This window comes from Silurus aristotelis, assembly GCF_946808225.1.
Source record: "Silurus aristotelis genome assembly, chromosome: 6".
Lineage (NCBI taxonomy): Eukaryota > Metazoa > Chordata > Actinopteri > Siluriformes > Siluridae > Silurus > Silurus aristotelis.
The window spans coordinates 13,557,225-13,574,724 of NC_139579.1; the positions used below are offsets into that span (position 1 = coordinate 13,557,225).

The 17,500-nt window shown below is 40.3% G+C and overlaps 2 protein-coding genes across 7 annotated transcripts in view; one reads left to right on the plus strand and one right to left on the minus strand.

The window, feature by feature from the left end:
• LOC310727135 (V-type proton ATPase subunit C 1-A-like) overlaps positions 1–17,500 on the minus strand; it is a 207,806-nt gene that overhangs the window by 173,677 nt on the left and 16,629 nt on the right. The gene's annotated exons all lie outside the window — the stretch shown is intronic.
• Positions 4,328–17,500, plus strand: part of thrb (thyroid hormone receptor beta) — a 68,912-nt gene continuing 55,739 nt past the window's right edge. For 2 of the 6 annotated variants that reach the window (XM_083543340.1, XM_083543339.1), the window contains exon 1: positions 4,365–4,617. The gene's annotated coding sequence lies outside the window, so the exon portion shown is untranslated. Of the gene's footprint in view, positions 4,618–17,500 lie in introns of all 6 variants that reach the window. The other 4 variants (XM_083543342.1, XM_083543337.1, XM_083543341.1 and 1 more) reach the window with 4 other exon arrangements.

The window sequence follows — 17,500 nt, forward strand, 5'->3', positions numbered from 1 at the left end:
AACCTTCATAACCACATTATAACGCTCGTTTACACTTTATAACCTTCTCAACCAATTTGAAACCTTCACAACCACTTTATAATCTTCTTAAAACCTTTTAACATTCATAACCAGTTTATAACCTTAATTAGAATTGTATAACCTTTATAACCAATTTCTAACCTTAATAACTGTTTTATAACATTCATAACCACTTTATAATTTTTATAAAAACTTTCAAACCTTCACAACCAGTTCATAACCACTTTTGTAACCCTCTTAAAACATTCCTTACCAGGTTATAACACTTCATAAACGCTTCATAACCTTCATAACCATTTTATAACCTGTATAATAATACCCTGTACTGTACTATAACATTGATAACAAACATTTGCAACCATTTCATAATCTTTATAGCCATTTATATCCTTTATAACCACTTTATAACCCTCTTAACCACTTTATAACTAGTTCATAACCTACATAACTATTTTATAGCCTGTATAATAATTGCTTCTACCATAGTTCTTGCTCTGTTGTGCCGCCATTCGACCAACAAGAATTAAACGCATTTAATCACAATGAAACACAACACAAAATGTAAGAACTCAACTGCGCCGTGTTTTAATGCAAATCTCTGTGAATGACGTCACGTCTACATCCACTACATCACTGTACAACCAGCACACGACATCACCGTTATTCTATTGTCCTCCGTAAAGTGGAATGTGTCCGCAGTAGGAATGATCCGGATGCCTGTTGTTTAGATCAAGCAGGGCAGATCAGAGATGATGAAAAAGAACAATGGAACAACAGGAAAATCACCAAAAATATTCCACATAAAAGTCACGCCGTCACGTCGACTGATCTAAAGCTGTTACTTGCTACTCCTGCTGATTCATGAACTTCTTCTGAGACACCTGTGCTTCTCCTGACTGCTTCTGTTATATCCTGTCCTCTTCTGCATGGAGTTCTCATACTTTGGAAACCACACACTGCTGCTGAGACGGGGTGTCCATGAACAGCCTGAAGATAAATGAGATTACTGTGGATGGTTCTATTTAAGGTGGATTTGGGCTGTAATTATTATAAACAGTTCTGCACCTGAGCCTCCATCATGATGGAACTATAATGAATGAATATCTGGAGTTGAGAATGTTGGTTCCTCTCAAGGTTTCTTCCTTATGAACTCTCAGGGAGTTTTTCCTTCACCACAATTAAATTTGATTGGGATTTTAAAAAAGTGCTATCCAAACGAATTCAGCTGATTATCCATTCAAGTTCACGTTTTCTCATCTGAAACCTAATTCTTTCCAATTTTATTGGCTTTTTGTCTAATTTTACTGAACCATTTATAGCTGCTATAATGGAAGAGATATCAGGAACTCACCTGGAGATTCCACACCGTTCCACGTCAACGTTCAGTGATGAATAAGGTGGCATCAGGAAGCATTGCATCACATTTGAGATCATTATTTTCAATATATTTTGAGGCTAATTTTATTTCTCACCCTTGAATATGAGCACAGCTTACAGAAGGAAAAGTTAAAGTAATTGTCCGAATGACCTTGAGTGTAAGAAGGACGCTATACAAACAAAACGAGCAAAAAATTATTATTATTATCATAGATTTGATCATTAGACGAGGGCCCGATTCTGATGGTTTGGACATGTGCAGAGGAGGGACATGGGGTATATCTGCTGAAGAACCCTGAGGATGGAGATGCCAGGCAGGAGAAAAAGAGAATGGCCAAGCAAGAGGTTTATCGATGTGGTGAGAAGACAAGCAGGTGGTTTGAAAGAGGTAGAAGACAAAATAAGATGATAGATCTGCTGTGACGACCCCTAACGTGAGAAGAAGAAGAAGACGATCGTAGATTTGGTCATTAATATATCAGATATGAGAATAAAAACAAACCCAACTGGAGTCATCATTAGCAAGCTGAGAGCGAGTCAAGTGTGTGTGTGTGTGTGTGTGTGTGTGTGTGTGTGTGTGTGTGTGTGTGTGTGTGTATTATCGTGCACTTTATACTTTCTGGATCTAGAATATTATCTCTTGTCACATCTCAGTTTATTACCCACTTGCATCTTCACATGACCTGCTTATCCCATGCTTCCTACAAGCTTCAAAGCATTTCAGTCACAGAGAAAAACAGAGAAGGCCATTATCTATGTGCTCGAGTGGGGAAAACATTTCAAGTAGGTCAATCTGGAAGCACGAGAAGCTCCATGACTGGAAATATTTCCCGACGTGCAAAATATTCCCCGGTGTCACATGACCATCTCTGAATGTGGCGTAAGCTTCATAATGTTTATTTGGATTTGTAGGTTTTCCTGCAAAAGCATTAATTCACACTTAGGGCCAATTTCACAGCAGCTAATCCACCTACCAGCATGTTCTTAGAACGGTTTGGGGAAACCGGAGAACCTTTAGGAAACCACATGGGGAGAAAATATGAAAGAACACACAGACAGGGGCTCAGGATCAAACCAGGAGCCCTGGAGATATGCCATTCTAAATTAAAATATAATACGATAGCTGAAATGTGTGTGTGTGTGTGTGTGTGTGTGTGTGTGTGTGTGTGTGTGTGTGTGTGTGTGTGTGTGTGTGTGTGTGTGTGTGTGTGTGTGTGTGAATATACCATCACCGACACCACCCCCAGAGGACAATTTCCTTATTCGGTCGATGTTTCCTGTTCTTGTTTCTCCATTGCCATGGTAGATAATGAGTCCTGCATGATGCTGCTTGTTAGAACCTGTCCAGTGTCTGTTTGCTTTTGGACATTGATGCCATTCCAAGCATCCTGTCCACTCACGTTTTCTTCACGCTCTTCATCTTATTCTAGCATCGAGCTGCATTGTCTCTGACCTTGTCTCCGTATCCTTGGTCCAGACTCCTAAGAACTTTTAGATTCCCAACTCATCGTCGCAGGTGCACCAGGTTCTCCAGGTCCTCCATTTCTCCTTAAATATTTCTTCCTGTGCATCTTTTCTCCAAGTTTACTGGTGCAAATCCTAAACGATCTGCAATTTTTTATTAAATCAGAATGTGAGTCGGTTTCTTGAATGAATGGATCCTTTGTGGAATCTAGTGGAGATCTCCAACTGCCTAGATCACACTGAATAAAGATTCTCTGAAGATCTTCCTAACTCTGCTGTGGTAACCGTTTCAGTGGGATGCCTGGGGGAGTTTTATTCTACTATACTATTCTGAATGACCGAAACACTTTACAGACCCTTCAGCTGAATCTCCCTCCATATCCCGAGCTGTTCAATCATAAAGTGGACCTTATTCCCTAGTTTTTTGGCACACGTTCTTCTGCCTGGCTTTCTGATGCAACACTTCAGACCGTAGTTCACTAACCAGGGTCAATCATCTGCAAAAAGAAAACACGAAACAATACAACCACTGCATGTAATAAAGGATCTTCTAAATATATGAAGGTCAAAACTGGGACAGGATTTCGTTTAGAATCTAAAAGTATATTTAATGTTACAGATTTGCTCATTAGTTAAATAAGTGCATTTTTATTGCATTTTCAGAAAAAGGTGTTGATATGAGAAAACACTTTCCTCGTATTTTGGCGAGTGTTTACTTTATTTCGATCTTTCTGTCCTCATTCCTTTGACAAAGTCCAGGCTGTTGAGGAGTCGTGCTGATATACTGCACACTTACAGTGATACCATACAAACCTGATAAAAAAAAAGAAGCTTCTTATAATAATAATAATAATAATAATAATAATAATAATAATAATAATAATAATAAATACATACAAATAAATATGTAAAAATAAATACATAAATAAACAGAAAGAAAGAAAGAAAGAAAGAAAGAAAGAAAGAAAGAAAGAAAGAAAGAAAGAAAGAAAGAAAGAAAGAAAGAAAGAAAATGCAAAAGAAAAAAAAGGGAGAAAAGTGAATCAGTAAAGAAAGAGATGAAAAAGAAAAGAAATGTAAATAAAGGCAAAATGGATGGAAAGACATACAGAAAGGAAGGGAAAATGGAAAAGAAAAGTGAATCATTAAAAAAAAGAGATATACAAAAAGAAGAACATTTAAATAAAGGCAAGAAAGAAAGAAAGAAAGAAAGAAAGAAAGAAAGAAAGAAAGAAAGAAAGAAAGAAAGAAAGAAAGAAAGAAAAGAGAAAAGTTAATCAGTAAAAAAAATATATGAAAAAGAGAAGAAATGTAAATAAAGACAAAATTGATGGAAAGAAAGAAAGAAAGAAAGAAAGAAAGAAAGAAAGAAAGAAAGAAAGAAAGAAAGAAAGAAAGAAAGAAAGAAAGAAAGAAAGAAAGAAAGAAAGAAAGAGAAAAACACTGCTCTCTGATTCCTCATAGCGATCGAAACCGAGAGCTGCACTGGTGAGTGTGTGTGAGTGTGAGTGTGTGTGTGTGTGTGTGTGTGTGTGTGTGTGTGTGTGTGTGTGTGTGAGTGTAAGTGTAAGTGTGTGCGCGCGGCTTCGCCCGGCTCGCTGTTCGACCTGACCGGCCCTGACTCTCTCTCACGCCGCAGGGTCGTTCCAGGACACCGCGGTCCCTCGGATCGTGGACTCCTCGGGACAGGGGACACACCGAGGACACTTCTGTTTGGGTTTTTTTGGACCCGTTTTAATTCCGCAGGCTTTGGAGGTGAGTCACACGGCTTCCGTTTCAGGGCTTGTCAAAGCTCGAGCGATTAAACAGAAAGCAAGATTAGACGCAGGTTGAACGCGCTGCTCGTTCATGGCGCGCGCGTATGTGTGTGTGTGTGTGTGTGTGTGTGTATGCGTGCGTGCGTGTGCAATTGGTGTGTTATATCACTTGCTACTGTAGTTTTAGTTCATGGCTTGTTTTTTTGTGCACACTCCGTAGCGTGTGTGTGACTTCTGGTTCAGAGAGCGGATGTGGTTGGAAGTGAAGGAGATGGTGGTGGAGATGGTGGTGTTGGAGGTGTCAGTTTCGCAGAGGAGAAGCTGCTCGGAGAGACTTTTCAGCCATGGAGGATGTTCACATAGGACTGTTTTCATGCTTGGGTTTTTTTTTTTTTTTTTTGCAAGTTCTCCTGCGTGCACATGGACCTCAGGCATATTCTCGTGGTCCTCAGGAGGTCATTAACAGTGTCATTAACTTAATTAACTAGTATGCACAACTTTATGCAGCAGACTGCAGCATGTTTTTTTATTTTTTTTTAGAGAAATAACAGGATGCGAAAATATTTACAACGTTATAATATAAATAACATCTATATATGCATGTATATGGAAGCACTCTCTCTCTCTCTCTCTCTCTCTCTCTCTCTCTCTCTCTCTCTCTATATATATATATATATATATATATATATATATATATATATATATATATATATATATATATATATATATATATATATGATAATATATGTGTCGCAGGACAACACTGCCCTGTATATCAGGGTGCGCCGGACAGTCAGAAGTAGCGAAACGCTTTTTACCCCCTGTATTATATCCCACGCAGGACGCCGTAGATCAGGATTACGCAACTAGGCGTGCACGCAAGCAAGCGAGCGATGACTCGGTTCATTCCTAAACGACTCCCTTTTTCGCAACGTCACTAGGGCACTACGGAGTGCTGTTGTTTCTCTACCTGAGTAGTGTACTCAAGCAGGGAGGTAGATTTTATTTAGGATTCGGCCTCTTACTCTCTCTGGCCTTCCACCCAAGCAGTGCTTTTTGAGGTCAAACGCCGAAGGGAGGGGCTGCCTTCCTACTGAATTGGCTCGGTTTAAAACAGAGAGTCGACTCCCAAACGACTCATGTCCCTTAATACAAGAAAACATAGCTATTTATTCTTATTTATTCTTATTCTTTTAATAATCATAGTAATAATAGTTTTGTCTGTGCAGAACATTTAACAGTCTTAAAAGGGGTATTGTTGAGATCTGTTACAGAACATGACATTAAAATAAAACACATATAATACACTTTATGGTGAAAAAGTATTGGGACACCCGGCTTTTTCAGCTGTTTGTGGTTCCTATCCAAGCCACAAAGTTGATGGATGTCTTTGGATGAAAGCATGACATTTTCCCTCCACTTGAACTAGGAGACCCAAACCTGTTTCAGCAAGATGGATTAAAGTGAAAGATCTGCTGTATTCTGATGCACACTACAAGGCCACTGAACAGATATTATTTGAATAGTGCACCTTCACAGCACATCCGTGGCACTGACATGGCAGTAATTTGATTCACTGTGGTGCTGGAACAACTGTATCATCACAGCAGGTCGGACTCTGACCACAGCGCTGTGGACGTCTGGATATTTCAGTTTTACGAGGCTATTTCTATTTCTGTCTGTCTGTCTGCCTGTCTGTCTGTCTGTTTATCTATCTATATCTATTTATTTCTGTTTATCAATTTATCCATCTATCTTTAGTCTATCTATCTATCTATCTATCTATCTATCTATCTATCTATCTATCTATCTATCTATCTATCTATCTATCTATCTATCTATCTATCTATCTATTTATCGAGACGTACCTAATAAACTGGCAACTCGCTTTATGCTTTAGCAGCACATTCAGGTTCAGGGTTTTGGTAATGAATTCTGACCACAGTTTATTACATCATCACTCACTATCATTTCTGGAAGCCTTGTGGTCAGAGGTTAATCTGTGTGTGTGTGTGTGTGTGTGTGTGTGTGTGTGTGTGTGTGTGTCACTATCATTTCTGGAAGGCTTGTGTACAGAGGTTAATCTGTGTGTGTGTGTGTGTGTGTGTGTGTGTGTGTGTGTTTTAAAGACACCCTACAGTTACCCCTAGATCGCTTAACCTTCACCTTCAACATGCTTTTTTTTTTTCCTGAAATGAGATAAGAATGAGTTTGTGTGAAGCTGTAAAGTTGGTGTAAGAGCACTTCTGTAATGGTCAGTTCTCATCTTGAGCTTTTTGTAGGCAGAAAATGGATGGTGTTTATTCCGTGGACCTTTGGCAGGGATGCCAGAACCATGGGGGTGGACTTTATACTCTCTATTCTTTATGCTTTATTAATAAAATAATATTAATCAAAATTGAAGAAATTGTGCGCTCAGTCTCGAGCACTTAGATGGTCAGACTCCATGGCAGAATCGACTACAGGCTCGGGTTCAGCAGAGGAAACAGGATGGAGGTGTGCAAGCGATTTACTCGATTAGGGAAAGAAATTATGTCCTCCAATGATTGTTATTATTATCTAATAATAACCTTTAAGATGCTCTTCATAGATGTAAAAAAAAAGCTTTATGTAATATCTTGAGCACATGTGGGGGGGCAAATTTGCCACTTAACGTCGGTTATGTGAGGAATCCCCCTGCCACGCCCCCTTCGGCAGTGGCATTCCCCGAAGCACCCTGCTTCTTCTCCCATGCGGGCGAGCTCGTCGCAGTCATGCTGATCACACACACCTGACTCTCATTCACTCACTCATCCTATCTCCTATTTAAGCCCCTCACCTCCACACACTCACGGTCCGTTAATGTTTGTGCATGATCGTATGTGTTGGTTCATGTCGGTCTGTGTCTGTGTCCTTCAGCTTGTCTACAAAACGTCCTTCATGCGCTGTCCCTCTACTAAACTCGTTTCTAATCCTGTCCATGGTCGTCACTCCCAATGAAAATCCCCGCGAACAGGATTCGATGCTGGATAATATTATCTTATCACTTCTCCATTGTGTGGTGCCACTTCTAGCTCATGGGTTTTATTGAAAGAATTTGATCTAGGCGTTACATGGATCTCCTTATCTACAAGATTAAACACGTGACATTAAAAACGTTTTTTTATGTGACTAAGCATGACATTTTTAGAGAAGTAGCCTGAAAATTCCTACTATGAGTAATTATTTGCCAAATATGAAATATTTAGGTACAGTAAAGGTATAAAGTTTTCTAAAAATCATGGAAAGAAGGAAAGCTGTTCTCCTGATTATATTGAACAGTGTTAAAGACGCCGACCGGCACGGTTTCTTGGAAAATACATTACTTTCACACCGATCAAAGGATCCTGGTGCTTGCATGGATGCTGCGAGTCTCATTCCTGTTATTCATTTCAGAGCGAAATGCAATTCCGCAGCCTGACTGAGGGGTCCAGACTGAAAAGCTCGGGAGCATTTCAGTGACGAAGATCGAAGCGTACACGACTCTCTGCTAAGACCAACCAAAAAAATCCAATGCGAATATGTTTCTGATTAGATGTTTGCAGAAGGCGTCGGCTAGCCGGGACATACCCAAGTTACAGTAAACACGTTTTTTTGTTGTTGTTGCTTTACAATGAAAACACAATGTGGAAAAAAATGGAATGAGAAGCAAAAAAAAAATGTTTTCAAAAGCATGAACGGACGAATATGACGAACAGGTGAACCTGATTAGAATTCCGAGTCGGAGAGGTTGCACTTGGAAATTCTGGGAATCAGAATTCTGGGAATCATACTTTTTTCCAAAAAGTGTATGACTGCACGTCTTAGGATACAATGGAGTGGATTGTCTAGTCAAATGAAGACTTCCTAAACATTTTCAGTGCTGGTTTCCACTGGGTTCTCCGGTTTCCTCCAAAAGAATTATGGCATTGGGGAACCTGAATTTTCAATTGAATTCATGTTTATTTGTACTGCACTTTCTGAACATTGTCTATAAGCAGCTTGTGGCAAAGAAAAACTTCCTGAGATGCATAAGGAAGAAACCTTGAGAGGAACCAGACTCATCTGGGTTGCACCAATTTTCCAGCCATATGTGGTTCCTCCTCGAATCGCACAAGTTCTTTTTGTGGTTGAAAGCATGAAAATGTTCGATCTAGGAGACCCAAAATTGCTCCAGCATAACAATGCTGTCCTGTTCACAAAGCTAGATCCATGAAAATATGGTTTACAAGGGTTTGTAAGTTGTGGAAGATCTATTGCACACTTTTGACACCTTCTCATCTATATTAGTGCCACAAATTGTATTATTAGAACTTGCAAATTGAGACCAAATGTTGAATGGGAAATCCAAACAATCCGAATCATGTTAAAAACATGTATCTGAAGAACCAAACCGTCTTCTCGTCACATCACAGAGACCTGATTGCAATTATGTTCTCAGGTAACTCATCACCTCCCCCAGACATTTACCTCTCCTTGACGTCATGGAGCTGCTGTGTGACATTAAGCTTCTTTATTGTCCGCGTTTGTTTACCCGCGGTCTGAATAATATCTTTCAGTAGGGTTGTTACAGATGATGCTACGCAGCGTGCTGACTGAAACCTAGAAGAATTTGATTTCACCCCTAGTTAGCCGTGCAGATACGGGCGAACGTGCTAACGCATAATTACGCGTATTGATCGTCGAATAGCGTTTAGTTTTTTCGTAGTATGTACCCAATTTACGGCAACAGAGAAAGAGAAAGAACGACAGGAAGGCAAAGTAGCTGCGTTTTTAACTCTGAATGAAGTTTCACTTCCACTCATTCTCTCAGAAAGACATTTGAAAGGACGTTTCTACGATCGATTTCCTCAATGTTTGTTTGTTTTTTTTCCTTATGAATAAATTAAGTATTTAAATTAATTAGTTAAATAAAATTTCCTACAGAACCGCCGCAGTGTCCGTTTACTTATGATAACTTCGTGCCGATGCAGAGTTGAAGGAGGAGTTAAATCCGAAACTTTTAGCCGAATCCTCAACATCTGTTTTATGGAAAACAGGGAAACGTTTCTCGCAATTCAGATTTTTCCTGAAAAATATTAGCGATTTAACCTCGTATTGCTACGACTTTATTCTCTAAATATTACGACTTTATTCTCGTATTGCTACCATTTCAATCCCGTAATCATCATCAATTAATTTTATTTAAGGTGGCACTAAAACGCCGTTGTACTAGTCAACGATTTTTGAAGAAACAAAAAAAAAAAAACATAGCCGTAGCATTCGTAGGCAGAACATCATAGCTAACTACAATCTATGGACAAAATCTTGTGGACTTCTTTTCATAAGATTCCAGATTTAGTTCCAATTGGCTCTTACAATAATCTCCACTCTTCTTAGATGTTCCACTAGATGTTGGAGTGCTTGTGGAGATCCATTCATCCAGGTAGTGAAGTCAGGTACTGATCCATACCAAAGGTGTTCAATAGGGTTTAGCAGGAGATCTGTGGAGGAGATCAGCTGGAGCCGGAGCTGGATTAGTGCACAGGGGAAATCAAGATCAAAGATGTTGAGAGCCTCCAGTTTTGTGGTAACAGTTTGGTGAAGAACCGCATAGTCGTGGAAATGTTCCAAAGATCAGGTTTAACATTATAATAAATGATAATTAGGAATTCCTGTTTTTTTCTAAATGTAATATGAAGTTGTTTACCAGCATATCGATCGTAAAAAGCTTTACAGACCCTTCGCCCACCTGCAAATGGAACCCAAATGAGAGGAAAAAGCAGATTTTAGTTTGTTAGTAAGGTGTCGGACCATCACAAGCTGCCAGAACACCTTCATTGGACCTTGGTTCAGCTATTACACGTCTCTGGACCTGTACTGGAGGAACAAACGAACAGCAACATTTTCAGAGCTCGTTTCCTTTGTGTGTTCTGTCAGAATAACTTTGTATTGATTCGCTGTGACTTTTCCCTCTGAAGGAGAAACAATGGCGGAATAAAAATTGCATAATTCGAGGCTTTTCCTCTCGTACGCTCTGTAGAAGGTCGTATCTCATGTCAGAAAAATGAATAGTAAAATTCTGCTCCAGTTTGGTACGACGTGTTATTCCTAGTATGTCTTCTATCCCCTATTGGTTATAACTCTGGAGGCAAGTAATGTTAAGATGTTTCCTATTTTGTTTTCCACCTGTCCAGTTTTAGTGAACCATCTGGCACTAGCAACGTTCTTTTATCATGTATTAAAATGCAGCGATCACTCTCTGTAGTGCTCTCCTGGTCTACAGGAATCCTTCTGAATGAAGATCTTCACCACGCCCAGATATTTAGGGGTTATGATTCTCCCACAGGGCTTACGGGGTCCTGAAATCCTGCCTTGTGTGGTATGACAGATAGATCACATGGTGTCTTTCTTCCTCTCTCTGCCTATCCATCTGTACATACCATTTATAGTCTTTTGTTTTCTGCTCGGGTCATGTTGGTGTCTTTTGTCCTCCAAGGCATTAATTATACAACTTGGACGTTACAAAGGCTCGGCTTCAGGGAATGCGGTGTAGTTAACACCTTGCAGTTCGTAACTACACAGAGCAGTCATGCGTTCACGTGAACGGGACGTGTTAATCAGGCAATGAGAACTGGCTAGCCGAGGAGCAGAAGAACTCGAAAAGCCTCCCGCATCCTTCAAATTAAAATTCCATATATTTCTTGAAATCCATGGAAATTCGTGAATCCGTGACTCAAAAAACATAATCGAGTTTTACGATTTATTGCAAGACTACCGATAGTTGATTGCTGGAACTCTCTGCAAAAATCCATCCCGATAGTTTTTCCGGGTCGCGTTATACAATACGAGAGCGCTCGCTAGAGACGAGTCATGGATGCCACCCGCTGTGTGTCTTTTTTTATTCATTTTGGATGCATTTTTAATGCGACTTTTTTTAGTTCAAATGTCCGTCTTTTATTTTCCTCAGTATTTACTAATATAATTAGAATATTCATATTTATTTCTGATTTGATTCAGTACTGATTTTTTTTTATTTTTATAATAAAGTTCAGTACAATTTCACATGTAGTGATAGGTTTGGGCAAGTACGATCCAACCTAGCTATCGGTATTCCACTTTATAACACACCGCATCTACACTCTGCTCACGTGGATGCCCTATGGCCCCGATAGTTAGATAATATAAGAACCACATGCATGCAAATGCTATACAAATCCACGTAGCAGGTTTTTTTTCATCACAAAGAGTTAAAGAAAGCCGTCTGTCACACGGTGCTCCCTTTGGCATCGGACGTGTTTATGCTTGTGTTACGTTTCTCGTGATTAAGCAGTTTATTTTCCCATCAGGAGCTTTATTGCTCAGCACCTTTGATTTTGTACATATAGTCTGTAATTACAGTGATATCTCCTACACATGACAACAAGACCGGCTCGGGCTTTCTTCAGCATGCCCATATAGATATATTTCCAACGCTCAGGCAACACGTACAACTTGGATGAACGTGTCGTAGCAGGAAACAGGTACTGGCACGTATACAGTATGAACGGACCTCCATATCAAGAAAAGAGAAAGCTGCCCTTGGCTACAGGTTTTGGACGCTGTTCAGCTCTTTGAGGTTGAACTAAATATACAATGTAACTAAATCTACGAACATAGTCGAGGGCTTTCAAAATCCCCACACCATGCATTCAACCAGGCTGCTTTTCAATGCTAATAATGATGCAGAGACTTTTACAGATAATCGCAGGAAATTACGTGAGGGATCACGAAGACTGAAGACCAGGCCACTGTTTCATTTACATGAACAGCATATGTCAGATGGGTCACGAGTAAGCTGAAACTGTATTAGAGAGGAGGTGCAGTAGTACAAGACGGGATTGGAAGATAAACACAACAAAAATAACGCTCAGGAAAGTGCGTGGCGAGACGGAAGGTCTTCTGTTTTCATTCGGTCACCGACTCTGCTGTTTGGACAGACAGGAGAAATTAATTCCATCACCTAGGTGCCAGTACAGAGAGAAACCCTCAGTGCAGGGCCAAATCGAGCTTTTACATGACGTGCACTGATCCATTTTTGTAGGCAAGAATTAGTTTCAAATCTGATGCAAATCTATATGGAAGGAATGCAGCAATGCGGTAATGCTCAATATTGAACAACATGAAGTCATACAGCTGTATTTTGGATCACATGCAATGCTTGGATGCCAATCAGAGAGAAAGCCTGCTTTTATTTGATGCCTAAGGGATCAAATAAATGCTTGAGTGGCTCTCTGAGGTGACTAATGGCCTTGCTGCTGTACAGGAGAAACTTGCATAACTTCTGTAAGCAATATGAACAAGCATTTGTCTAATACATTTCAACAAAACGAAGCCAAGGTTTCAGAACAGACCATGATTTTCGCAACAATTAGAAAAAAAAAAAGCTACTGGTAATGCGATGACAAAGCATGTAATGTTTCTAGCACAGAAATTCATGTGCAGCACATTGTGTACTATGGAAAATCTGAAAAATCTTTTACATTGACAGGATTTTATGGGGCTTGTTTCAGATTTTGTGTGTTTCTTTTGATACATTTTGATTGGACTTTTTGCTACAACCTGGCAACCCTGTCAAATGATTTGCTGATCTGTATGCATTATTTGGGGTGCATTTTGATTGGAATCTTTGCTGCAACCCGGCAACCCTGAGTAATAATATTAGCTCCTTTGTATGCTGGTGACAGGGAATAGACCTTCAGGGGCTAAAAGTCAAGAACAAAAGGCATGGGATATGTTCTGCTCTCGAAAACGAGATGGAAGACTGTATATTTTGGGAACTGTCTCATATAAAGTTAGTCTAGAAATTACTATTCATTTATTGTAATAGACTTTTGACTTTTTGCCGAGTGTGTGCCGGGGTTATGAACCGAATCTGGTGGCTGTTTCGACACTTCTGATCCAGTTATGGTGATTTGTTGAGTTTCTAGTCAAACATGTACATGGTTTCCTGGCACGTGGTTTGATATTTTCGTGTCTGTGGGTGATGTAAGACAGCATCCATGTGTGTTCAGTCAAACTGTAGGAGGTTGTGGTGAGTTTCTGGCAAACAACCTGTTACATAACCAAAAGTGTGTGTTTGTGTGTGTATGTGTTTGTGTGTGTGTGTGTGTGTGTGTGTGTGTGTGTGTGTGTGTGTGTGTGTGTGTGTTATGAGCTCTAACCACTGAAAACTGTGGTGTCTACACAGACCTAGCATGAATGCCATGTATCCTTTAGCATGTGATGCAATTGGGATGTAATTTGTGTTTCATTTAAAGTTTGCTGTACATCGTTTGGAAAATATTCCTCTATTTTCCTTGGTCTTGCGTCCTTTTTTTTCTCCAGCGAAAACGCGTTAGGAGTTTAACCTTGTGGACAACGTGGACTGAAATCCGAAGAAGTGGTAGCCCAGTTTTTCAAATAAGAGGTCGGACGATTTATTGGTTTTGCAGATTAATCAGCACCGATAGTCGATTGCTGGAACCATCAGCAAAATTAAATACTGATAGTTTTTCTGGGTTGCGTTTTATGAGTACGAGAGCGGCCTCTAGAGGTAAATCACTGACAACGTGTGCTGGGTGTTGTTTTTTATTCATTTTGTATGTAAATATTTTTATTTATTTGGAGCGCTTTTCGTTTCAGTTTGAAGAAATGTCTTTAATTTACCTCATTATTAATTAAAATAGTAAATATATTCATAATTATTTCATTAGCACATTTCATGACTTAGTACTGTTTTTTTTTTTTTTGTAATAAAGTTCAGTGCTATTTTATATGGTGTTATTTACATTTTTAATAGGAGATCCAGGTCCATGTACTGTATTGTATATCCTGTATTCCGTATGCTTTTGTGGTTACTTTCATCACCGTGTGCCGTTGTAGATCGTACGAACGAGGCTTTCCAGCTCCAACAGCTAACAAAGGCACCACAATCAATCGTGATCGTTGCCAGAATGAACCCAACAGCTGGCAAGCCAGAAGCTCTCTAAATGTTGGCCGTGTCACAAGGTTTCTCAAAACATCCAGCTAGAAATCTCGGGTGATGGTTCACAGCTGTCCAGCTAACCTCACACACATACCCCCACACACATTAGATAGATAGGACCAAAAGTGTTGGGACACACGACTTTTCCGCCCAGATGTTCATCTTTCTCAAACTTTTCCCACAAAATTGCAGGCGCATATGATTGCACCCCAGGCCTCCTCACTTTCTCACCTACATCACTACCTTTCCAGAAGAGTGGAGGTTATTATAGCAGCAAATGGAGAATGTTAAAACAATGTGCACATACCATACCTATGGTCAGGTGTCCACAAACCTTTGTCCATCTAGTGTATGTATAAGAACGAGGAATCATAAAAAAGTTTCGAGACTAGTTTTGTAACACGCCAGCAGATGGCAGCACAAGGCTGCACGCAAAGTCACAGGGAGCACCAAGTCATGTGCCAAAACACATCGCCCTCTGTGCACATCGGGAGCAGTGCAACTGGTGCTGTTTTGACCACGTGCGCTACCGCGTCTGATATTCTGACCCCCTCACACGTGAGCTTCTCACCGGAAACAACACGATCTCGCTTCTGCACCCACCCTACTCTACAGATTTGTTCCTGCTGATGTCGCCTCCTCCCCGAAGATGAAGATCAAATGGGTTTTTCACACCATTGAGGAGATCCGACGCGAATCGCAGAAGGTGCATGACACGCTTCGAAAAGAAGACTTCCGGGACACGCTCTAGAAGACCACTGGAGGCGCTGCATTGCTGTGCAAGGAGAATATTCCGAAGGTGATCGTGGGATTTTTATTTGTTCTTGTAGAGAATCATAACCACCAGGCCTTTTCCATTTCCTCTGTCAGCTGACCGTTCGGAGGGTTAAGGCACCGAGCCAACGTAACTGTAGAACTTTCCCATCAGACCCTGCAATTTCATGGAATTTCCTTTTCAAAACAGTGAAAACATAGTGGACAAATCTCTTCCTAAGTTCAGCCAGGAGAGCGAGAGCGAGAGAGAGAGAGATAGAGAGAGAGAGAATGTTAATCGCATTATTGGGACAAAGGTACTTCGATCTTCCCTTCACTTCCACTCATCCTTTTGTGCTCTCGTGGTCTCCTGGCTTTCGCCGTTTCCTGATGTATTTTTACCGGACCGAGGTAATCAAACCCTCGGGAATGATGAAGGTGTGAAGGTGCTGCACGAAAACGACCGGCTTCGATGCAAGACTCGGAGACTCGCGCAAATCAGATTAGCTTCGGATAGAACCGAGTCGAGCAAAGCACCCACTCGGATAAATGCAAAGAAGAGGAAGCGTGTTTTTTTTGTTGTTGTTTTTTTCATCCATGGGCCTGATGATTTTTTTTTTTTCATTTTATTGGCTTCTTTTTATCCCTCACTCCCTCCCTCTATTCATTCCTTTGCTCCAAATCTGAATTGTTTTAGTTCGAAATTAGGCCTGGCTCAGATAGATGAAACCTCACCTTCCTCCACATTAGAAGCATGTACTGAGCCAATTGTGAATTGAAGGGAATAACAGATTGTGTGTGTGTGTGTGTGTGTGTGTGTGTGTGTGTGTGTGTGTGTGTGTGTGTGTGTGTGTGTGTGTGTCTGTGTGTGTGTGTTTGTTTTTTTCCACCCCACCATTTTTTATTCTTGGCTTTTTTAAATGAATGTTATAAAAGTTCCCACTGTATCTGTGCAGTTCAGATGGTTATTCTAATTGGCTAATTGTAATGTCATGTTGGTCACAAACTTTGTGGAACATCTCAGCAAGATGTCTTTCAGCGCACTGACTTATGAAGGTCGGTGCTCCCTGTGACTGTGCGTGCAGCCTTGTGCTATCAACTGTAAGATTATATATATTTTTTTAACATTAAGTCTCCATTTTATCTTATAATAAGCTTCGCTCTTCTGGGAAGATGTTCCACTAGATTTTGTGGAGATTCGTTCATCCAGTTCGTAAAGTCAGGTACTGATGTAGGTAAGAAGGTAAAAAGGTCTTGGGTGTAGTCGGCATTCACATTCATCTCAATAGGGTTTAGAGCTCTATAACATGAGATCTTTACATCTTCCAACCTCTTGTAAAGCATATCTTCATATAAGGGCATGGAACAGGTTTTGGATCTCCTGGTTCAAGCAAAGGGACAATTTCATACTACACCTGAAGACGTTACAGTTGTGTGTCTCCAGTCAGGTGTTCCAATATTTTTGCTGGATTAGCTTCTCCTCGTTGCTAGGTTTAAAGTGCTACATCTGGAAAAATCTGTGTGGAGAATTTGATATGAAAGATTTGTAAAATTATTTCCAACAACAGGAGAACAGCAGCTGGACCTGAGATACGATCTCACCAAGCAGGTGTGGTCCATCTCAGAACCGTAATTCACTCCTGATCTCGCATTCCTTTTCTTTACGACTCTGTGGTTTCTGCTCGTTCCTGGTATCTTTATGTTCATGGCGTTATTGAAGCCCTGGTCATTCGGAGGTGATGTAAACATCGCTGAGGATTAGATGTATCAAAGGAAAGATTGGACACCGTGTTACTTCTTTCTTCAGTTAGATTCAAGGTCGAGTGTACGCACGTTTCAGATCCTGAGGGGCGAGACTCGGTTTTCAGTGTGTGTGTGTGTGTGTGTGTGTGTGTGTGTGTGTGTGTGTGTGTGTGTGTGTGTAGGAGTGAGATTCTGTGGGCTTTTGTGAAGGCGAGGCTGAGAGAAGACAAACATAGATCTGTCTTTTCTGCGTATTTATTCCTTTGTTGCTTTTCTACTTCTTGTATGAACAGCCAGATGACCTTGAATTTCAAGGTTAAAAATGAGCCCCGTTCACGAATTGAATACGAATGGAATTGTTGAGCGTGTTTGAGATGGATCACTTCATTAAGAACATCATACT